Source organism: Protopterus annectens, chromosome 1.part1, assembly GCF_019279795.1.
Source record: "Protopterus annectens isolate FY-2018-M chromosome 1.part1, PAN1.0, whole genome shotgun sequence".
NCBI classification, from domain to species: domain Eukaryota; kingdom Metazoa; phylum Chordata; order Ceratodontiformes; family Protopteridae; genus Protopterus; species Protopterus annectens.
In genome coordinates this window covers 1,024,015,852-1,024,041,132 of record NC_056726.1, presented here as the reverse complement: position 1 = coordinate 1,024,041,132, position 25,281 = coordinate 1,024,015,852, and positions in this window count along the sequence as shown.

Here is a 25,281-nt window from a genome sequence, read left to right as displayed (position 1 = left end):
AACAAAAGTTTTACAGAGTAATTTAGTAGGTTTAAGCTAAGATTAAATACAGAGAACAAAAAAAAAAAAAAAAAAAAAAAACATGAAATTAAAGTTGTTTTTTTTTTTTTTTTTTTTTTAGTACTACAGATAGGTGAGATAAAACAGTAGAGTAGAGAAGTGTAGAGAGAGCTGGAGAGTTAGAGCAGGGACACAGCCAGTGAGTTGTAAGATATTCTTTTAGATGCTTTTTAAACAGAATAGTGGATGCAATGGAGGAAAGTTCAGTAGGAAGCTGGTTCCAGATTTTCCCTACTGTGTTGGTGAAAAGTGAGTCTCCTGCCTTGTTATTTGATTTAATAGTGGAAACTAGAAGCTTATTAGCTGAGTGTAGTATAGCAAGATTTTTGTAGGGTGAAATCAGGTTAGTGAGGATAGGGGTATTTTTAGGGTGGTAAAGGATCTTTTGGGTGATAATTTGTTGATAAAGTAGTTGGTTCTGCAGTTCAAGCCATCCTAGTTGTTTTAGGTTGAGACAGTGGTGAGTTCTAAAGGTGGTCCCAGTGGCAAATCTGGCTATGTTATTGTAACTGGTGGAAAGTTTGGTGAGGTTGTTTTTTGATAGATTGGTATATATTGCCGAAGCATAGAACAGGGTAGAGATAAGGTGGGTCTGGGCAATAGTTATTCTGGCTGAAGGGGAAAGGAAGGGTTTGATTCTGTAAAGAGTGCCTAGTTTTTTGTTGACTGACTTAATAGTAGAGTTAATGTGGTCATCAAAACTAAGGTTATTATCAATTGTTACTCCTAGTAGACGGGTTAAAGTATCTGGGGATATGTTAGTTGCATTGTTAGAGGTTATTGTGAAGTGCAGTTGAGGTGACTTATGAGTTGGAGCAAAGAGAAATAGCTTTGTTTTTTGGGGGTTCAGGAGGAGGCAGTGTTGCATGAACCAATTTTCAACACTGTTAAATACTTTTCCCTTTTTACTATGATACCTAATGAGTTAGGTGTCAGATATGTACATGAATATTTGAGTTTACATAGTGAGTATGAGGGAACACTTATAGATTTGATCTGTTATTTTTTAGAGATAATCCTAGATAATGATATTTTTGTCTTTCAAGATAAGATCTTTGTACAGAAGCATGGCTTAGCTATGAGCACTTCTTGTGCCAATAGCTATGCCAATATGTTTCTAGCACACTGGGAGAATATAGTTCTTTTTAAAATGAGAGAATTTGAGGCCAATGTTATATTCTATCGGCGGTTTGTGGATGATTTGTTTCTCCTGTGGAGAGGTATTACCTCTGATTTAGAAAAGCTTTTTAAAACTATGAACGATCTCTGTGAGTGTTTGAAGTTTACGATGTCCCTTTCCAGCACCCGTATTGAATTTTTGGAGCTGTATATAGAAAAGCTACAGGGCTCTTTTATTAATACAAGTGTGTTTAGGGAATCATGTTTTAGGAATACTTTGCTATGTAGAAGTGGTATGCACCCTAACTATGTTTTCCGTAACCTTATTCGTGGCCAGGGCATTAGAGCCTCTAGGTTGAATCCCACATTATTGGGTTTCATACTGAGATGGTCCAACTTGAAAATAGATTAGTACAGAGAGGCTATAATCGAACTGAAATCCTTAAGTGCTGGTCTGGCTTAGATTCGTTGAGGGGAGGTGTGGCAGCACCTTATTATGGGCCTAGAATAGATGATGTAGTACGTGCTCCAAGGGCATTGAATAAACATGTGAAGATACCATTGTTTTTTACTAGAGATCATCAGGTATTGAAGGAGATCTTTGGGCTATATTGGCCTATTTTACAAGTGGACCCTGATATAGGTGGTATAGTTGGTGAGAATCCCTCATTCCGCTTTAGGAATACAAGAAATTTAAAGAGATTGCTTTGTAGTAGGAATGATTATTCTAGTGACCCTGTGGTGGTTGGTATAACATTACCATGTGGTAAGTGTAATTTCTGTGGCTTCATTAATAGGAGTGAAGCTTTTGAACATCCTGACCTTGGGAGGCGTTTTGTGTTCAAGGTCAATGCTGAGTGTGGTACTTTGAATGTGGTATATTTAGCAGAGTGTACACTTTGTGCGTCCTTCTGCGTAGGTAAGACAAATAGGTCTTTGAGAGACCGTATGAGGGAACATCTTTATTGTATACATAGAAAGGTTGAACACAACATTTATCTAAGCATGTTATTAAGCATGGCCAAGAGCATACTTTTACCTTTAGAGTCATTGATGTTATTAAGTCCACCATTAGATGTGGGGATGTTAATAACCACATTGAGTATAGGGAGAATAATTGGATGATTTTGCTTAGAGTTGACAGAGGGAGCGGACTTAATGAACAAGCTTCTATCAAGCCCTTACTTAAGAAAAGGAAGGTACCTAAAGGAAGAAATGATTTTTAATATGTTTATAGTTGGTATATATTATAATTTATATATATTTTAGATAGGTAATAAAGTGTTATTAATATGGTGTAGACAGTTAGGTGGAAATGTTTTATAAAGTGTATTGCTTTTATATTGTGTATGATGCTTTGTGATATATGATGTGCCTTCAAATGTGGGCTGTGACATTTTTATTACATGTCATAGTTGATTGGAGAATTTGAACTGTGAATTAATATTTATAGACCTTATTTTTTGTGGTTCTCTTAAAGGTCTGATGAAGCAAGTTTGTGAAAGCGCTTACCTCGTTTGAATAAATACTGTATTTGTTTTTATTAAATCGGTCTTTCAGTTACTTGATTATATTTTACAGTATACGTCATTTTGGTCATCCCTTCAGCCAGAGGATTTGTCTGGATTTTTTTATCATTTATTGGTGAGTGAAGGGGCGTTTATCCTGTGGGTTCCCGTTGGTTTTTGGTTCACTGTTAAATACTGTTTGGGTGTTAGACTGGAGAGAGATTATGGACTTAGCTGAACAAATTAAAGTGGAGTCATCGGCATATTGTACACAGGTGGCTTGAGGAATATTGGTATGTAGGTCATTGATTATTGTATGCAGGTGGCCTGAGGAAGTTTGGTATGTAGGTCATTGATTATTGTATGCAGGTGGCCTGAGGAGTATTGGTATGTAGGTCATTGATAAACAATGAGAAGAGTAGGGGGTCTTAAAATAGAGCCTTGGGGTACTCCAGTGTTCACAGGAAGGGGTTTTGAAAGATTATTAGATATAGAATGCTACATACCCCGGACATTGGAAGAACCTTTTTTCTCACATATAAAATATATCCCTACTTACAGACAAGATACCCTTACTTACAGATAGCTTTTTCTAGGGCTATCTTCTTCTTCTGTCTCTGGTGTATCCCTGCTCCATTCGCCCTTGCTGCACTCGGGCTCACTTTGCTCCACTCCCACCCCCATTCCCACCTTCCCTCATATCATTTCCTTTATACCTAGACTTAAGTCACCTTCCACTTCCACACCCCACTCTCCTACCTTTAACTCCAAACTCTCCCTCTCTAAAGTACACACCCTCTTCCACCTCCTTTCTCTCATATGTTAACTTCTTCTGCTAACCCTTAATATTCCAGCCTTTTACAAATTAGTTATTCCTACTCCTACTCTAATCTCTTATACCTCTACCTCACTAATCTTCTCCCCCTCCACCCACTCCAACACAAACCTTTCTTATATCCAATTTCACTATACATACCCTATTGCTCATTAAACTCCTGCTATTTCCACTAATCCTCTTACTTCTTCTCACTGAACCCTATGCTCTATTACCCTTCTTCCATAAACATCCCACCAACCCTATCTCAAATGATTACAATCACTCAAAACATACGATAACTATCTCTCCTTCTATGCTACCGTCTAACACACAACTTCCCAAAATTAAAATATCCCCTTCTTACTCTCTACCTTTAAAAAACAGGACAAAGTATCTTAGAAACTACCCACTTACATCTATGACTAAATTCTCCCCCACCACAATACTGACATCTGGTGACATACGCCCAAATCCTGGTCCATATACTAACCTCAGCTCCATCCAAAACCCCTTTATCACCCCAGCCCATCAAACCTCACCTCATAAACAAATCTCCTTCTATTCTATTAACACCCACAGCATCCTCAACAAAGTAAGTCAGTTTCATGCATGGATAGAAAATCATGCCCCAGATGTTATTGTAGTTACAGAAACCTGGCGTAAACCACACCACCTTGATAAAGACATTCTCCCCCTGGCTATAACATACTTCATCTTGACCTCATAAACAAAAAGGGTGGAGGGGTAGCTGTAGTCTATTCTAATAATCTTACTATCTCTCACCTTACACAGTCAATCCCATCTTTCAACCCAGCATAAATATTTGCAGTTAATCTCATAATCAGTAACTACACCACAATTACTATAGTAGCCACCTACATTCCACCTGGTGAAAATATTCCACTGCTGGAAAGCATTCTCTCCCATCTCTCCTTGAATATCCCAAATGAAACAATCCTCCTTGGGGACACAAATATTAATTGGCTAACTCTCAATAACCCACGAACCCCACACCATATAAATCTATATGGTTTCACTCAGTTAATTACCAAACCAACACATTCAAATCACTCCCACTCCACAAATACCCTCATTGATTGGATACTAGTATCAGCTCCCTCTAAATATCACAATCCAGAAACCCTACCTGACTCCCTAAGTGACCACTCACCCGTATAGGTACTCAAATATACAAACCACCTCCCTAAACCACATAGACACATTACTAGACATAATCTCTCTAACTTCAACACAGACGCATTTAACACCCTCATCTCCAGAGTATGCTGGGACTTCCTCTCCCAGCTCACCCTAGATGAAGCTGTCATAGCCTTCAACTCTACTTTTCTTGACATCATAAACTCATTAGCCCCATCCTGTAAAATTAGGACGATAGCAAAAATATCCCCTTGGCTAACAAAAAAGACATACGCTCTCAGAAAGTCTAGAGATAGGTCCTGGAAAAAAATGGATACATACAAAAGACCCAACTGACCTGCAAAGATATAAAGAGCAAAGAAACCTGGCAAAAAAAAAACTATCATTAAAGATAAAAAAGCATTCTATTATAACCCTCCTACAACACTAAAATCTGACCCAAAAACATTTTGGAATGCTATTAACCAAATACTTCATCCTGGAACACCTACCTCCCCAAACCTAGCACAGAAAAAACACCAGTGGAGACTGCCAACACTTTCAATACTTACAATAGAAAAACAGTTAAATAGCATTTAAAACTACTGCTGAATAAGTCAATGGAATAACGCTATTGAAAGGATACCTCAGAAGTAAGCACGAACCGACAAGCAATGATACCACCAGTTTAATGAAAGTGTAACAAACATATATTTCTATTACATATCCCATTTAGTGCTTTCATCCACTGCAATGTGGACTTCTTCAGAATAAATTAATTAATCAATCGGCTCCTTTATATACTTTCTGGCGCCAAATTAAAATTTCATTCCTTTAAAAATACAAGCACAATAAAAACATTTTTTGTGTATGCCTATACCATGCATTTGATAAAAACTCAAAATAATCTTGATAAATGAATATCCCAATAACATTAACTCTTTTTCTTACTATAATACTTATTTCTGAAAAAGCATAAAACATATAAATATCATACTTCATGTTCTCGTTTAAAAACACTATGCAAAAACATAATTATGGTAAGTGTGTGAACTCTTGCACTGCTAATACTTCACAACATTTGATGTTTGCAGTTTATAACATGTGATGAAAAAATAAAATAAAAAATAAAAAAGGACAATGGTGTTCTGTTCCATGATTAATGGTTCAATACAAAAATAAGTAGTTTGATATGTTAAAAAAATAAGTATTCTCAGACACATACTAGTATGTCTCTTTCACCAAAATAAACTTTCTTTATTATTGTATGTTGATTTCTTAAGTAATATTTTACTGTTATTCTACATTCCCTATGCGTATCGCCTCGACCAACAAACGTACACCAGGAGATGATGGCGACTTGCAGAGACTTCGGTTAGAGGTCTCATCTTTGAAAGTTGAAGTCACATGCCTTTTGGAACTTATGACACAAACAGAGCCGAAATGGCAAGTCACGCAGAGCCAGATTAGAGCGTATAATCTATCGCGTGATAGTGAATAATGTACATGATTTTAATGATTTAAACGATGCTACATTTTTGCAAGAGATTAATCCTGATGACATTATTAATAGTAAAGATAATTTTAATATTTATAATTATACTAGTTCAGTGGTTGAGGATGAGTACTTCAAATTATTTTCAAAAGGTATGAAATATATACCCAAGAAGAAATTTCATGTAGTGGACTGTCTTACTGAGATAAAATTATACCTTAGAAAAATTAACTTAGCTATACATTTTCACAACAAGCCACTACTGACAGACAAAGAAGGGTTGAAGAAAAAAAGTACTTACATACCCCCCCCCCCCCCACTCATCCAAACGTAGCCATCTATGAGAAATTAGTGGTTAAGGAGATATATAGATTACAGAATGAGGTAAGGCATAAAAAAATGGATAGCAATTTATCTAAAGATGAGATTCATTTATTACAACAGCTTAAGGAAGATAAAAATATTAGAATAATGAAGCCGGATAAGGGAGGTGAGGTAGTTATGTATGAAGCACATGAATATATTAATAAAATGTACGGTCTGTCCATCATTTTACATAGGGAAGACCTAGAGATTGTTAAGACAACATATTTATTCCCATCTATACTGCATTAGAAAGAAAGATATGAAAAATGCACTAGCCAGACATACAGTACAAGAGGGCAGTGACCATAAATTCAGATTTGCCATTGTTGAACTAATAAAAAGTGACCCCAGAGGAGGTAATATAAAAAATTACCTAGCTTACAGAGAGTTATACTGGCAAGTACTGACTGATGCTACCAGTATACCAGGTATAAATGATTATTTCACTGTTAAACCACTGTTACTGTTAAATAGTTAGCAGCAGGAAATCAGTTTAAATATATAATTCAGTAGTATTACTAAGGCAGTTACAGCATTCATACGGCAATGATTGCTTTGAGTGTTTTTAAGGATAATTATTTTTCGAGTAGTTTGTACTACTAATTTTTAATATATATCACTTTAAGAATGGCCAAGTTATTTGGCGCCAATTTTATTTTAAAAATGGAGTGTTTTCATTTTTTACTTGTTCTGATGAAACTAGCATTGTCTAGTGAAAGCGCTTAACATCTTTGTGTATAATAAACAGACTTTGTTTTTTTTAAGTTCCGGTGGATTTATTTTGCTGTTTCGAACCAGGGAGAACATTCTCGTGAGGATTATCTATTTCAGTTTTAATAAAATGTATCAAATCCTTCATGAATCAGGGAATTATATCTCAGTGTCAAAAATGAAACAAACATTGGATAGAGACGTATTGATATGTTTTTAGAAGTGTTTTTATTAGATGGACGTATAACAAATGACACTTACAAGTTTTTGAGTGCTGAGCATCCCATATTGGTAACAATAGCAGGTGTACCAAAAGTGCACAAAAATATAATAGATCCACCATTTCATCCCATTATATCAGGAAGTCATTCAAAAACATTTCCATTAGGTACAGCTATAGATAGATGGCTTAAGCACATTTATAACAAGATTCCACATTTAATTAAGGACTCTTGGGTTTTCCTTGGTAATATAACAGCAGATTAGTGGAAAAAGGGAATTATACCAAACTCTCTCCATTAACACACTCTACTCCCACCTCCAGCTTTTTACATACCAATTGCACCAAGGGAACTCCCCTAGCTCTATCCACGCATCAACCTCACCCCTCACCATGGATAGAAACTCTTTTACTACCCTCCCCCTTATACCATTACTCCTTATTTTACCTTATCTCTTAACAAGTTATGAAACCCAAGCCCTAACAGGAGCCTACCTCCCCAAGGGTCAGACCTCCCTGCATTCCCATAACCCCTCCAATCTCATCCCTCCCTCTCACTACCCTGCTACTCACCTGATCCCTAAAAGAACTCACCATACTCTCTGTCGCCCAAAAGTATCCTCAACAAGGGACCATCTTAAACTACTAATTAAACTCCAAATAATACTTGATTACTTGAAAAAATCCATCACAAAAGACGGTGATATCCACCCTAACCCAGGCCCTAATAGTGACCTAGGCCCTAACCCCCTCAACGCAGCCAGAAGCCCAGCGGACTCCCTCCTTATGCTTCACCTTAATCTAAGAAGCATCAATAATAAAGTTCACAAATTGCATGCCATGCTCGAAACCCACTCCCCTGACATCATGTGTCTCTCAGAAACATGGCTCAAACCAAGCACTAAGGACGAGGAAATCATCCCACCTGGGTATAACATCCTCAGGGCCGATCGAATAACTAGAAAGGGCGGGGGAATAGCTGTCATGTTCAAGAACTCGTTGAACATCACAATGAATTTACTCCAACCTCCAAAAGTTCCTAACCTGGAACTGATTGCCCTGAAGCTATCCCTAAACAACCAAAAAAGTATTAATCTCATAGTAATTTACTTACCACCAGGCAAAAATGTTGAAAACCTAGAACAAACTCTTAGTTGGCTTGCTAACAACTATCCCCAAGAAACTATAATTTTAGGAGATGTTAATATTGACTGGTCTCTCTACTCTGCTCAATCAAACCCTCTCCCCATTAACTTACATGGATTCTCCCAAAATATTCTTTCTCCCACTAGAATTGGACATGCCCAACAAAAGGAGAGCATCATTGACTGGATTCTTACTAATAAGGATCCTAACAACTATACCGCAGGAATCCTTCCCAATGACCTTAGTGACCACCTTATTACCTTTATTATAAAACACAAATGTCCAACTACAAATCCCCCCATAACTAGACTAGTTAGGAACAGCAAGAATTTTGTCCCAGACCAATTTCTTGCTGATCTCAAGGCATGTAACTGGCACATCCTAAAAACTCTACCTTTAGATGAGAGTGTATTATACTTTAATGACACTTTCCTCAAGATACTTGACTCTCATGCTCCTAAGCGACTTACTAGAACTAAGGAATGTATTGCACCTTGGCTAACAAAAGATACTAAATCTAAAATTAAACTCAGAGACCAGGCCTGGAACAAATGGAGAACCACAAAAACCCCCCTAGATTGCATCAAGTTCCTGCAGCTTAGAAATTCAACCAAAGCAGCCGTTATGTCTGATAAAAAACAATATTTCTGTCACCTCCAAGATAAACATCAGTATAATCCTAAAAAATTCTGGGCTGGTTTCAATCACCTCCTTCATCCAGGTAAATCTACCACCCCCACCCCTGAAAAACTCATGGATAAAGATCCAACTGAAATAGCCAACACTTTTAATTCTTTTTTTACTGAGACCATCCAGTCCCTCACCAGTAAGCTTGCTACTTCTCCCTCGGTTGTAACCTTAACCAGAGATCCAACCCAATCTGCCTTCAACCTACAACCTACCTCCACCTCCTATATTCATACCCTTTTGAAAAAACTTAAACCAACCACCCTATCGGCTGACTTGCTCCCAGCCAAATACTTACAAATAGCATCTGATGCCATAGCCTACCCTGTCTCAATCTTGATTAACCGGACCATTTCTGAAGCCTCTATTCCCTCTATCTGGAAAATCTCTTATATCATCACTCTCCATAAAGGAGGGTCCTCCACTGATACTTCTAACTATAGACCCATAGCAATACTGTCTCCTCTAGCCAAAATTATGGAACGATGTGTTCACAAGCAACTCATTACCCACCTCACACAAAATAACCTCCTGTCCAACACCCAACACGGCTTTCGCCCCCATCACAGCACAACCACTGCTCTCCTCTCCTTTGTTGACTCAGTCAACTACAACCACAATAACAAATTAATATCCTCTGCGCTCTTTCTAGACCTATCAAAAGCCTTCGATATGGTCAACCACCAACAGCTGCTCCACACACTGGAAACCTTTCATCTTAGCAAACCAACCATAAGTTGGTTTAATGCCTACCTCTCTTGCAGAAAACAGGCGGTTCAGTGGCAAAATCGGCTATCAGCCCTACTCCCCACTAATATTGGTGTTCCCCAAGGATCTATTCTCGGTCCCCTTTTTTTTTCCATCTTTATAAATGGTCTACACTCTATCATTCCCAAAGTCACCTGCATTCAATATGCAGATGACTCCACCCTGATCTGCTCTGATGTCTCTCTCATCAAACTCCAAGTCACAACCCAAAACTGCTTTTCCATAGTCGAAAAATGGTTCTCGGAACTAAAACTCCTACTTAACCCAACCAAAACCAAATTACTTCTATTTTTCCCCACTCCAGCTACCGCCCAAGGAATAGAACCTCCTAATACCCAACCTTCTATGTGTCCTCCAACAATGGTACCATAATCTATCCCGTCTCCCACACCAAACTACTAGGGGTGACCATAGACCACAAACTTAAATTTGATATGCATGTAAACCTAACCATTAAGTCGGTCAACAAAAAACTTGGGTCCATGTATAGAATAAAGAACTTCTTAACCCCGCACACCAAACTAACAATTGCCCGAACCCACCTCCTCTCCACACTCCTCTATGCCTCCCCGATATTCTCCTTCCTTCACAAGAGAGAGCTTGATAAACTTTCTACTACCTATAATCACATAGCCAGATTCATAACTGGAATGCCCTATCGCACCCATCACTGCCTAAATCTAAGGACACTGGAATGGCTAGAACTGCCCAACATTCTCAAACTCAACCAACTCACTGAGGCTTTTAAAATTATCAACCATCCAGATAAAACCCCCTCACTGAACCAAATACTTACCCCTTACTCCAACCTTACGTCCCTCAGGTCATCCAAAAGTCTACAAGTGCTGACCATTAAATCGAACAACTCGGGTGGTGAAGCTCTATATGCCAGTTCCATTGGCAAATCCTGGAATGCCCTCCCAAACAACCTAAGACTTATGTCCTCACTGCACCAATTTAAAATACACCTCAGAGCACTCCTGAAGTCCCAATGGCTATGCCCCTGCTCTAATCCAGACTAATAGCTAACTTCCCTGCCTCACCTAGGCCTCTCTAAGCCTCCACCCAACCCAAAAACCTTAAGGGTCCACAATGTAGCCCTGTTAGTCCATCTTTTCAAGTCTGTATCTCTTTTAAATTATATATATAACTACTTGCTTGCTTTATTTTGCCTTTAAACGTCAGTGTATTTACTTGCTTCAGCTTTGTCCTTGTATTTGTTTATGTAACCCTGTTCTTGGAGCTTTTCTCCCCGGGCCTCCACTGAAAATGGACATGTATCCAGTTGGACTATCCCGGTCAACAAATGTAAAATAAAATAAATAAAATAAAATAAATATTTATCACGGTGGAAGTGATAGATTTATTTTCAAGCATCCCTAAGCAAGAAGGATTGGAAAGTTTTTGTAATTGTATTAGACAATATTCAAACCTGAAATGGGACCAGATAAATTTAATCATGGAATTAATGTCGATTGTACTAAAGTATGATTTCATCTATTTTGAAGGAGAACACTATAAGCAAACTAGTGGCAATGGGGGATGCTTGTCCCCCTATTTTTGCCAACCTAGTTATGCTAGATTGGGAAACTGAAAAAATATTTAAGAGTGATTATTACAAGTACATTAGACATTACTCAAGATTTTTGGATGATATTTTTATTTTATGGGATGGTCCGGAACAAACTATTGGATTGTTTATTGATTATATAAACAATACGAGTGATTTTTTAAAATTTACTTACAGTTATAGTACTGAGGATATTGCATATCTAGATACTTATACATCTAGTACAAGTAATGGATTTAAATCTCAAATTCATAGAAAGAATACCTTCTCTAATAATTTTTTAGAGTACTCTAGTAACCATCCCTACAAAATGAAGAAGAGTATATTTAAAGGACAGTGTATACGTGTGACAAGGATGACATCTTCTTATAGAGAAATGATAGAAGAGATAGACTTTATAAAAGAACTATTTAGGTCCAGAGGATACCCTGTAGAATTATTGAATGATACGAAAAAGTATGTAATTAATGAATGGGGGAAAAATATATATCAGTTTTAGGTAAACAACAATTAGATAAGTTTTAAGAGTTGTTAACGGAATAAATAAATATAATAAATAGATAAATATAATAGAGCTTGTATATTAGAATATACTCCTTAGGTAAAACAAATAAAAGACATACTAAGTAAACATTGGAACATTCTCACTGTGGATAAGGAAATAAAAGATATAGTAAGAGAGACCCCTCTATTCGTTTATAAAATGGGAACAAATGTGAAGTTAATTTTAGAGAGGAGAAATACAATAAGGGAAATTGATCAGCAGAGAAAGGGAACAAAGGGACGTGGAAGTTGCGGGCAGTGTCATGCCATATTTGAAAAAGAAGGTATTACCTTGGAAAACATAAACAAGACCAAGATAGTATTCCAGTATGGTAATTGTAATACCAGGAATATCATATATATGGCTAAGTGTTTGACCTGTCCTAGCTTTACATAGGAAAGACAGAAAGAATGTTCAAAAAGAGAATATACGATCATATATACGCTATTAGAAAAAAATGACAGCACTAATGCACTTTCTAGACATGTTGCAACACATGGGGGTAGTCATGAATTCAGATTTGCCATATTAGAACAACTAAAGATGGGATGTAGACGAGGCAATCACAAAGCCATCTTAGGAGAAAGAGAAATGAGATGGCAAATTCTAAGAGATGCCTCATCTGCACCAGGATTAAATGACTACATTACTATAAAACCCATGTTGCAGAGATACGCGTAGGGAATGTAGAATAACAGTAAAATATTACTTAAGAAATCAACATACAATAATAAAGAAAGTTTATTTTGGTGAAAGAGACATACTAGTATGTGTCTGAGAATACTTATTTTTTTAACATATCAAACTACTTATTTTTGTATTGAGCCATTAATCATGGAACAGAACACCATTGTACATTTTTATTTTTTATTTTATTTTTTCATCACATGTTATAAACTGTAAACATCAAATGTCGTGAAGTATTAGCAGTGCAAGAGTTCACACACTTACCATAATTATGTTTTTGCATAGTGTTTTTAAACGAGAATGTGAAGTATATTTATATGTTTTTATGCTTTTTCAGAAATAATTATTATAGTAAGAACAAGAGTTAATGTTATTGGGATATTCATTTATCTAAATTATTTTGAGTTTTTATCAAATGCATGGTACAGGCATACACAAAAAATGTTTTTATTGTGCTTGTCTTTTTAAAGGAATGAAACTTTAATTTGGCGCCAGAAAGTATATAAAGGAGCCAATTGATTAATTAATTTATTCTGAAGAAGTCCACATTGCAGTGGATGAAAGCGCTAAATCGGATATGTGATAGAAATATATGTTTGTGACACTTTCAATACTTATTTTGTTGAATCAGTATCCAAACTTCTTAACCCCAATAGCTCCAATACAATGAACCCCAAAGACCCAGATTCCTCCTCAACTACCCCACCTAAAGTCTTCTCCCTTAAGCCTGTCTCTACAACTTACACCAGAACCCTGCTCTGTAAACTGAACCCAGGCTCTGTATCTACTGATAACATCCCATCATACTTTCTCCAGATAGCCGCACACTCACTAGCCTACCCTCATCTCCGTCATTATAAACTGCTCAATCTCTGAATCTAAAGTACCATCAATCTGGAAAATTTCTACACCCTACCTATCCACAAAGGAGGTAACTCCACTGAAATCTCTAATTTCTGACCCATTGCCATCCTTTCTCCCCTGTCAAAAATCCTAGAAAAATACATACATACTCAAGTCATGGAACATCTCTCTAAGGAAAACCTACTCACTCCTACACAACATGGTTTTCGACCAAAGCACAGCACCTATACTACTCTTCTGTCCTTTCTCAATACTATCTCCCTGGCCAGAGATGACCATAAACTTATCTCCTGCCTCTTCCTAGATCTCTCAAAGGCCTTTGATACTGTTTCCCACTCTCTGCTATTAAACAAACTGTCTGACCTCAACTTCTCCCCAAACACAGTGCCTTGGTTTTCAAGCTATCTAAAAGATAGTTTCCAATCAGTAAGATGGGACACTGCCTTATCTACTCCCCTTCCAATAAAAATGGGTGTCCCTCAAGGATCCATCTTAGGACCACTACTCTTCAATATCTTCACCAACTTGCTCTATACCTCCTGTCCACTTTCCTCTATTATCCAATACGCTAATGACTCTACAGTCATAACTATAGCAAACTCTCCCTCCAAACTCTTATCAGCTACCCTGTCTTCCTTTAACTCGGTGGAAACATGGCTGTCCAACAACCAACTCATACTTAACCGTAAAAAAACAAAACTCCTACTCTTCCTTCCTAAAAAAGCCAACCACATAAAGACATCCTTTACTATCCAGTCACTTAACAATACCCCTATAATAGTGGATTCTAGCTCAAAACTCCTTGGTATCACTATTGATGATCAACTAAAATTTGATCTCCATATAAATAACTGTATCAGGAAAACTCACCTTAAATTAGGTCTATTATATAGAAATAAAAAAATTCTCACTCAGGAAGCAAGGATTGCTCTCACACATGCTTACCTTCTCCCCTGCTTAACATATTGCTCACAAATCCTTACAAACCTTAACTCCTCTCTCCTTAAGAGACTTGAGACTACATACCACAAAATAACTAGATTTGCAACTCAGCAATCCTATACATCTCACCACTGTCTCTCTCTTAAATATCGAAACTGGCTTGAACTGCTTAACCTCCTCCTTTTCACTCAGCTTCAAACCATTCACTCTATTCTATACCAGCCATCTTTCTGTCCAGTCTTACACTCTGTAATCTCCCACTATGCCCCTTCAAGAAACCTCCGCAGCTCTTCTCAAGGCCTATTAAACATCTATAAGCCTAAGTCTAAAGCAGGGTGCAACTTATATAGCTACCATCCCTCTATTGAATGGAACAAACTTCCTCTTGAAATCCAAACACTCAAAACATTCTAAACAATGCAAATTAACTTTAAAAGAACATCTCAAAGGGCAGTGGATCTGCCACTGCTCAAACCCACCTTCCTTACACTCTGGAGATGAATGTTATCCTTTGTTCACTCCAATACTTTACTGTCATCCTCTATCAACAAATTGTTAAAAGTTATACCTTACTCAAATGTTGCAGCTTCTACCAAGATTCTTAACTTTACTACTACTTAAAAAAATGCTGATGGTGACATCAAGCTGCTTTGCCACTTTTTGCTTGTGCAATATTTGTATAATGACTAAATGTAATCTGTAAAATACTGGAGCTTTTCTCCCTGGGACTCTACAGAAAAAGGGCTTCGGCTCAGTTAGACATTCCTGGTCAACAAATGTAAAATAAAATAAATAAGGAAAGCTAGTGGTGGAATGAGGTGATTCCAGGAAGTCATCAAAAGCAAGAAGGCATGCAGGAAAAAGTGAAAGCTGCAAAAGATGGACCAGGCCAGAAAGGAATGCTGGTTGGCTAAGAAAAAGGCTAAGAAAGCAGTTGAAGTAGCAAAGAACACTCTACCAGCTTCTGGAAAGTGACTCAGTAGGTAGAAGAAAGAAAATCTATCAGGTTGCAAGGCAAAGACAGAAAGATAAAGGACACAGAAGGATGTCAGCAACAACCTGCTCACCACTCCACATGAAAACTAAGAAAGACAGAAGGAGTACTTCCAGCAGCTTCTGAATGAAGAAAACCCCACAGAAGTTTTATTATTTATTTGTTTTATTTATTATTTGTTGACTGAGATAGTCCAACTGAGCCAAAGCCCTTTCTCAGTAGATGCATGGGGATGAAAAGCTCCACAAATATTACAAACATATAGAGTAGTAAATATAATGATACAGTAAGATAGCAAAGCAGTAGCTGACACCCCCACAAGAGGTGAAAGTATCTTAGACTTGGTATTAACCAACATGAGTAACCACTGCAGTATCCCTATAGTGTCATCATCCCTGGTAAGATATGACCACAAAGCAATCACTTTCAAAGTTCATCATCTCCCCCTACCCCCCCCCCCCCCCAGCTATGGTCAAACAAAAAACTTCTCCAAAACTGAATACAACCTCTTGAGGGAAGGTATAAACAACTTCACAGCCACTTCCCCCTCCATAGGAACTGGCACATATGTCCAAACCTACACAAAAGTACTATATGAGCATTTATATAGCTGCATGAAATCAGAAATACCAGAAAGAATGAATCCTCCTCCTCAAGGAAGAATAAACTTGTCTGGTGGACAGCTACAATAAATAACCTCTATAATAAAAGGAAAAAAATGCTGTCCAGGACCTTGAAGGAGCAGGTGTCTAATTGGAAGCAATCTCTCCTTAGCCTGAACAAGCAAATAAGAACACTAGTAAAATTCTCCAAAGCAAACTTGAAGTCCAAACAGGCCACATCTACTAATGACAATCATAAGGCTTTCTTCACATATGTCTGAAATCTCAAGGGAAGCACACAGATCTGCTCAAGGACACCACATATACAAACCCTGTAGATATATCCAACCTGCTGTCAGAAAGGTTCAGTTCCATGGGACCTGATAACATCCCAGGCTGCATCCTAAATGAACTCAGGCAGGAACTTGCAGCACCATTGGGCACCCTGTTCAACCAAAGCCTGAATACCAGCTTCATCTCAGCCAAGTGTAGGACAGCTACTGTCATCCCTTTGCACAAAGGTGTATCATCCATTGATCCAGGAAATTATAGACCCATTAGCCTAACTAGCCTGATCTGCAAGGCCATGGAGCAGATTGTTATGGACCTCATTAACAAGAACATTGGCAACCTCCAGACACTTGATCCCACACAGTTTAGTTTTGTCGAGCAGATGTCATGCCTGTTAAATTTGGTGGACTTCTTTGATTCTATTTGTTTCTATTGTTTGGCATCTACTTCTCAGAAGTACAGGCCAACATGGGAGGACTTTGGCTGACAAAGTTTGCAGACGACTGCAAACTGGGCGCCATAGTGGAAAGTGCATCGGACACGGATATCCTTCAGAAGGGACTCACGGAAACAGATAGCTGGTGCCAGAGCCATGGCCTGAAGTTAAACGCCAAAAAATGTATAGTCATACCCTTCGGGAAAAACAAGGTAACCCCAAGCTACCATATAGGTGGCAATCCACTAAGCACAGAAGAGGTTATCAGGGACCTGGGGACCCAGGTTGACAGTGGCCTTTCTTTGACACTCACGTTGCTAAAGTGGTTAGAAAGACCTTCTACATTGCCCACCTGATCATGAAGGGATTCACATCCAGATCTAGTGAGGTCATTGTTCCCCTGTACTCTTCACTTATCAGACCAATGATCGAGTACAATGCCCCATTCGGGATGTATCTCACCCGACATCTGCAGCAATTGGAGAGACCCCAAAAGTTCCTCACCAAAAGGATAAAGGGACTCCAAAATCTGTCATATGCTGCCAGATTGAAGAAACTCCAGCTCTATTCAGTCGCATACCGTCTGCTCAGAGGTGACATGTGCCTGACATACAAGGCCATGTCCAACCCGGAATTAATGGACATGCTCCACCTCAAAAAATCCAAATCCACCAAAACCACTAGAGCAAGCGACTTAAACCTTAGCACGGATATAAATAGGATGTGCTGGAGGGATAGATTTATCACTCAGACACTCCCTATGCTGTGGAATAAAATCCCGGTCCATGTGAGGCAGAGCACCTCGCTGACTCTGTTCAAGAGAAAGCTAGACCTGTGGATGGGAGATCGTAGGTTTACCCCGGGAATCATCTCTGTGTCACTGCTGGACAGAGGCACAACAAACTAATGGGCACAGTATTTTTTCATATAAGGGGTGGCGTAAGCCACAAAAATTTGGGCTAGGCTTATAAATGCCTTAGGGCAGATAGCCTAGTATAAACCTATGAACCTATGAACCTATGAGACAGTCACCAAGTCCGTAGACGAAGGGAAGATGGTGCACACCACCTACCTTGACCTGGCCAAGGACTTTGATACTATTCCTCACTCAGGTATAATAGATACACTCTCTCAACTAGGCATCAATCCATATGTTACTAGATGGGTAGCAAACTGGCTCATTGATAGAACCCACCTAGTCAAAATAGGGGAAGCCACTTCAAGTAGTAGACCTATAACAAACGATGTAGCCCATGTATCGGTCTTGGGGCCTCTGCTGTTTGGGATATACTTCTTAGAGGTGCAGGCCAAATCTAGTGGTCTATGGCTGACCAAGTTTGCAGAAGACTGCAAGCTGGGTGTTTGTCATCAATTCCCCTAGTGATGTGGACATTCTCCAAGAGGGTCTCACCCAAACAAATGACTGATGCCAGAAACATGGCCTCAAACTGAATAACAAAAAATGCATTATCATCCCTTTTGGGGAAAGTGACATCCCCACAAATTATCGCATTGATAATAAGGTCCGAAACACACAATCAACTGTAAGGGACTTGGGCACCCAGGTTTATAGCAAACTGACTTTTGACCACCATATTGCCTCCATTGTACAGAAAGCTTTCTGACTCTCCCAACTCATTTGTAAGGGTATCTCATCCAGGAACAAGGTAGTCATAACATACCTGTATTCTTCACTTACAAAACCCATTATTGAGTACAATACCCCAATTGGCATGTAGCTCACGAAGCACATGCAGCAGCTGTAGAGACCACAGAGGTTCCTCACCTGGAGAATCCAGGTCCTTGAATATCTACCCTACACAGATAGGCTAAAAACCCTGTCCCTCTACTCAGTCTCCTACAGGCTCCTCAGAGGTGACCTCTGTCTGGCATACAAAGCAATCTCAGACCCTGTCCTGATGGGACTGCTGCATATCCGTAAGTCAAGCTCCACTCAAGTAACCCACATGGGCAACCTCAACCTGGTATGTGACATCAATGTGACTTGGTGGGACAGATTTGTGTCCCTGAGACTCCCCCTTTTGTGGAATAGACTCTCTCTCTCCACATAAAGCAGAGTGCCTCATTAAATCTTTTTAAGCGCAAACTGGATGGAGAACAGAAAATACACCCCTGGGATTCCACCTGTGTTCCTGCTGGACAGTGGCATAGGGTGCTGACTTGTTAGAACATGGGCTAAATTCTTGGCTAGGCTCGTAAGAGCCTCAGGGCTAATAACCTAGTAACTTCCTATGATCTTATGAGCCTATGATCCTATAAAGCATATCACGATTTTCAGTTATTTACATATATAAATTATTTACAGACTTAAACCACTGAATCAAGCAGTACAATCTCTGTAATTGTGGGACAGTTTCATGAATGATGTATGATGCATGCCCTTTCAACAAGAGGAATGGCTGATAAGAGGTTTTCTAAAGTAGAACTCGGATATTAGAAAGCTGTACGCTTCATAAGACAAGTAGTAGCAGAAAGTTAATGTACAGCCAGAGAGTAGCTATGAGAGAATGTAAGGGGGGGGGTTGGTGAGAGCCATACCTCTCAACTATACAGATTTTTGCAGAATGCCCAGATTTTTGCCCTATATTTTTATTCCACTATGCATAAAATTGTGGTTTTCTGACAAATCACTGGCAAGTCATTGAGGGTTAAAGTCAGAAAATAATGACAAACATTTTAGTTTCAGACCTGATATCATGCAGAAAATTCATGCTAATGCAAACCTGCTATTCTATCAATTTTCTAAGTTTGTAAGAGCAATATTTAAAAAGTGTCCATATTTTTGGGCCTTTGTCCCCCCATTATTGATGGCTTTGTCCAGATTTTTTACTCTAAGAGGTTGAGAGGTATAGTGAGAGTTGTAAGTGGAACAGTCATGGAGGGTAGTTGCAGTGACAGATCCGGGTACTGTTTATAAAGTTTTTGATAGGTAACCTCCAAACTCTGGACCCCACCCAGTTTGGGTTTGTAACAGGTAGGTCATTTCTCCTAAACCTGACTGACTTCTTTGAAGCAGTCACCAGAGCCATGGACGAGGGAAAGGCAGTGCACACGGCCTATCTTGACCTTGCCAAGGCTTTTGACTTATAGATAAACTCACTAAACTGGGCATAAATCTCTATGTCACAAGATGGGTGGCCAACTGGCTTACTGACAGAACCCACACAGTGAAAGTAGCAGACTCCAAATCCAACTTCAGACCAGTGACAAGTGGAGTACCACAGGGCTCAGTCCTGGTCCTCTCCTGTTTGGCATCTACTTTTCAGAATCCAGGCTAATACAGCAGGTCTTTGGCTAATGAAGTTCAGAGATGACTGCAAACTAGGGGCCATAATAGAATCGCCTAATGATGTGTACATTCTACAAAGGGGACTCACTGAGACTGATGCATGGTGTCAAAGTCATGGCCTCAAGCTCAATGCCAAGAAGTGCATTGTCATCCCCTTTTGGAAAAACACTGTACCCATGAGCTACCACATAGGCGGTAGCCTACTAAACACCAAAAGTGTGATAACAGACCTTGGGCCACAGGTGGACAGTAGTCTCTCCTTTGATAATCACATCACCACTGTAGTCAGGAAATCCTTCTGCATGGAACACCGCAAAACAAAGGGGTTCACCTCCAAAAAAGAAAGAGGTCATTGTTCCTCTCTACTCATCCCTCATCAGACCCATTATAGAGTACAATGCCCCATTTGGCATGTACCTTGCAAGACATCTACAACAACTAGAAAGGCCACAGAAATACCTCACTAAGAGGATTACCAGCCTCAAACAGATGCCATACGCAGACCATCTCAAAAATCTCCAGCTCTACTCCATCTCTTATCGTCTACTCAGAGGCGACCTCTGCCTAACATACAAATCCATGTCAAACCCATATCTGTTAGACATGCTACACTTAAAGAAACCACAATCCCTCTGAGCCACATGCTCCAGGGACCTAAACCTTGCCACCACAATAAACAGAACATACTGGAGGGATAGATTCCTGTCTCAGAGAAGTAAACAGAACATACTGGAGGGATAGATTCCTGTCCCAGAGACTTCTCATACTCTGGAACAGACTACCCATTCATGTCAAGCAAAGCTCCTCATTAGCCCTCTTTAAGAAAAGTTTCGACAACTGGGTGGAAAATAGGAAATTCATCCTGGGAATCACTTCTGTTGCTTGACAGGGGCACAGGAAAATAACTTTCTTGGGTGGCGAAAGCCAGGGAACTTTTTTTGGCTAGGCTTATATAGGCCCCAAGGCTGATAGCTTAGTACCTACCTATGAACCTATGAATCTATGATAGCGGTCTTGAATTTTTGTGGATGAAGAATATTCCTGATGTCTAGAGGAAGTTCATTCCAAGATTGGGCAGGGGAGAAGCTGTATAGGCTTTTCCCTATTTTTCTGTTTGGTTTGTAGATCTGGAGGAGGTTTTGTTTAGAGCTTCAGAAAGACCTTGGAGGGAAATTCAAGCCAATTTAATCTATTAAAGGTGAGACAGTGGTGGAAATGGTAAGTTAGATCTGCAGAAAATCTTGCAATTTTGTTGTATGTGGATTCTAATTTTGATAGGAGAGTGGTCTGCAGGTTAGTGAGGATTTGCGAGCCATACAATAGGTTTGGAAGGAGCTATGCATGTGATAGGGAGATTTTTGACCTGGCGGAGAGAATTTTTTGTTTCTATACAGAAGCCCAAGTTTTTGGTGGACGTTCTTGAATTTGTTAGAGACATGTAGAACAAATTTGAGTTGGTCTGTGCCCAAAAGGCAGCCTACAAAAAGAAGAGGAGACCACCTTAGAAGAATTATGAAAAACACTAAGGAAAATGAATTCAGGGAGAGCAGCAGGCTCTGATGAGGTCACAGCAGATACAGCATGATAAATATGTTAGGTGAGATGGGGTGAAATGCTCCTGACAGTAGTCATAGCAGCATGGAGAGATAGACGTATCCCAGACGACAGGATAATAAGCATGTTTGTGCCAGTGTTCAAGAGCAAAGGGGACTTTCACAACTGTAGGCAGTACAAAAGTATAATGAACAAAGAATTCATCCAAGGCAAGGCAACAACAGAATTACCAAAAGCTTTTTTTAATATAATAGAAATAAGAAAGCTTCTGATAGTTCTGCTGGTGTTTTGCCTTGGATGAATTTTTTGTTCGTTCTGTTTATTTTTTCATCTTATTTTTTCATCCTAACTTGCTGTCTAGTTTTTTTGAGCAGTACAGAAGTATCAAACCACATACACATTGCCTGAAAGTCCTCAAGAGGGTGGTTGATTAACAAATACACGGAGTAGTAGAAAGTCAGATGTGAGATGAGCAGTTCAGATTCAGATCAGGAAGCAGTGCAACTGGTCTGATGTTTACAGATAGAGCTAGATAGGAGGAGAGAGTCCCACTGGCATTCCTAGACATGGAGAAAGTGTATGACAAGGTCCCAGGAAAACTGATATGGGCAGTCTTGCAGTGGTTTGATGTCCCAGACACATTGATAGAGTTAGTGCAAGCTATGTACAAGGACCCAATGACTCAAGTATAACAACATTTGGTCTTACAGAGAGGTTCCCATTGGAATGGGTGTGCATCAGGGTTAAGTCCTGAGCCCACTTCTGTTCATATTGGTGAAGGACTATATTAGCAAACAGGTCAGGGGGACAGATCAACAAAGTTGCATTAAGCTGAAAATGTGGCATTACTTGCAGACTCCGATGGAGAACTTCAGCAAAGGACAGGGGAATGGAATACAAAACTGAAAGCACATGGGATGAAACGGAGTATAGATAAAACAGTTGTAATGGCAGGAAATGGGTGAAATCTAAAGAAACTGAGAAATGAGATAGAAGAGAAAGGAGTGGAACAGGTTAACAGCTTCAAGTATCTGGAATAGGTGGTTGAGAAGAAGAAAAATCTGAATGAGGAGGCCAAAGCTAGAAACAGAGGGGCTACACCCAGATAGCACAGACTGCCAGCGGTAGTGTATGGCAGAAGAATGCCAAAGAAGCTGAATAACAAGGTGTACAAGTCAATGGTGAGACCAGTACTACTGTATGGTACATAAACCTGGGAATTAAAGGCAGAGCAGTATAAAAAAGTTAGACATGATGGAGATGAGGGCCTGAGACAGGTGGTTGGATGCACAATATGGGACAGATGGAGAAATGAGGACATAAGAGAAGAAGCCAAAGTAGCTGAAATTGGTGACAAGGTCAAATAGAACAGATTACTGGAGTTCAAGCACATGTGCAGAAAAGCAGAAGACAATCTGATGAAGAAGATTTGGGACAGACAGGAAGAAGGCAAGAGGAAATTAGGGCATCCAGCAAACAGGTGGATGGACCGTGTGAGGAAAAGACCTGTGACGGTCAGGCATGAGTGTTGAAGAAGGTAGGAGAGTGACATTGAATCAAGAGAGTTAGCAACAGATGATATGGCACACTGACCCCAAATAGAAAATGGGAAAAAGGAGGTTGATGATGAGGATGTTGATGATGATTCTCCTTTGACTTAAAAATTCCCTGAGTTTATGCATGTCACATTGTAAAACAAATGGCTGAGTTTTCATGAGAGCTGAATGGTGATGTTGGTCTGATGTCATGAACTACTTGATTCATGTGATCCTGCTGCCACTGATCTGACAGTGCTGCTTGACTGGGACTGTGACCTCAAATGAGAGCTTATGCTAGGTGTAGATAAATGCTGAAGTCACCTATATGAAATCCGGTGTGTTTGTTCCCCTGACAAATTACAGTACTTTCTTGAGAAGCACTTGTGGTCTCATATGATCTGCGTCAATGTGTCTGAACAGTGCACTGTCTTCTTCTCCTTCCAAGACTGACTCCTACTTGAGTATGGTGTGTCCTATCAGGGTACAAATGGAGAAGGCCACAGATGTTTGCTGTGCTGCATATCAGCATGATCATGGCATTATCCTTACTCATGCCCTTTCCATGTAGTGCCAGACATCCTTATGTATGCCCTGGAGAATTCTGACATTTTCCAGCAGACTCTCTGTGGCAGTGCTCTGAGTTCTGACAATGTCACTCTACATTTGCTGCAGGGTAGCCAATGCTTTGCATGTTTCCTGATGTAGTTGTGACAGTTCTGTGCCTGTATCCCCTTTGTAAAGGTATCACTGTTGACACTGTTACCTCTAAATGTCTGCCATTATTCTAAAAGTGTTTGTCTGGGTTTGGAGATATTGCTGTAGAAGTGCGGGGTTTTCTACAAGTAGAAGCATGACCTTGTGATGCACTGTCAGTCCCTGCAGTGTCAGTAACATGTTTTACAGGTGTGAGATCCTGCCATTAAATTCAGGAACTTCTTCTTTCCTCTGGCTGCCTCATACTAACTATGCTATCATCATCATCATCATCCTCATCTTTAACAGCCATTATGCTGTTGATTTTATCTGAATGTATTGGTTTAGTGAAACCATTTGTTTCTGCTGCTGACTCTGTAAAAATGCTTTTAAAACATTACTAATAAATTAATAACATACACTGCTGTATGCTTATAAAGGGGTTGTGAGGGACACTTACCATGCACACTGCCTTCATTGTCTTTCTGTACAGATGTGGAAGGTTTACTTGTTAATAGTAATTGTCACATGTTTAACATAATCATCCCAAGTCAGTTTTCTTTTCTCTGTGTAAATATATTTTACTGTTTTTAACCCAACCTTTCTGAGTTTTGCTGCTGCAGACAATGGTTGTAGCCAGTATCCACAACACCTCAGAGTACTCCAACATCATCATCTTTTGTGTCATAGTCATCCCAGCAAAGAAGAGGACAGAGGTAATCCAGAAGGCTTGAGTCAAGTCTGGTGTCCCACCTCTGACCCAGAGAGTGACAGATCTAACAAGAAACAGAGAACAAAGGATTCATCCAGATATAAATCACTTTATCTAGCAGATCTGGGAGACTCTCTGTCTCCATCTGATTCACCTTATTGAAGTTTCAAGCAGCTTATTCAGTTAAGTAGGGTAAAGTAGGTGGCTGGAAAAGTGCTCTTATTCTGTCAGCCTGTTGTCTTTCAAATGCTGAAAGCTAGGATTTAATGGTCTCACTACCATGGCCTGGGATTGATTCCCAGTCAGGAATGCATCAATGCATTTTGAAGTACTGCCAGCCTGTCATCATTCAAGTGGTGAAAATTAGGATTTGATACTATCAATGCCATGGCCTGGGTTCCATTCCCAGTCAAGAAAGCTTCAATGCATTTTGCACTGCTGTCAGCCTGTCATCTTTCAAGTACTGAAAGTTAGAATTCAACACCCTCACTGCTATGGCCCAAGTTCGAT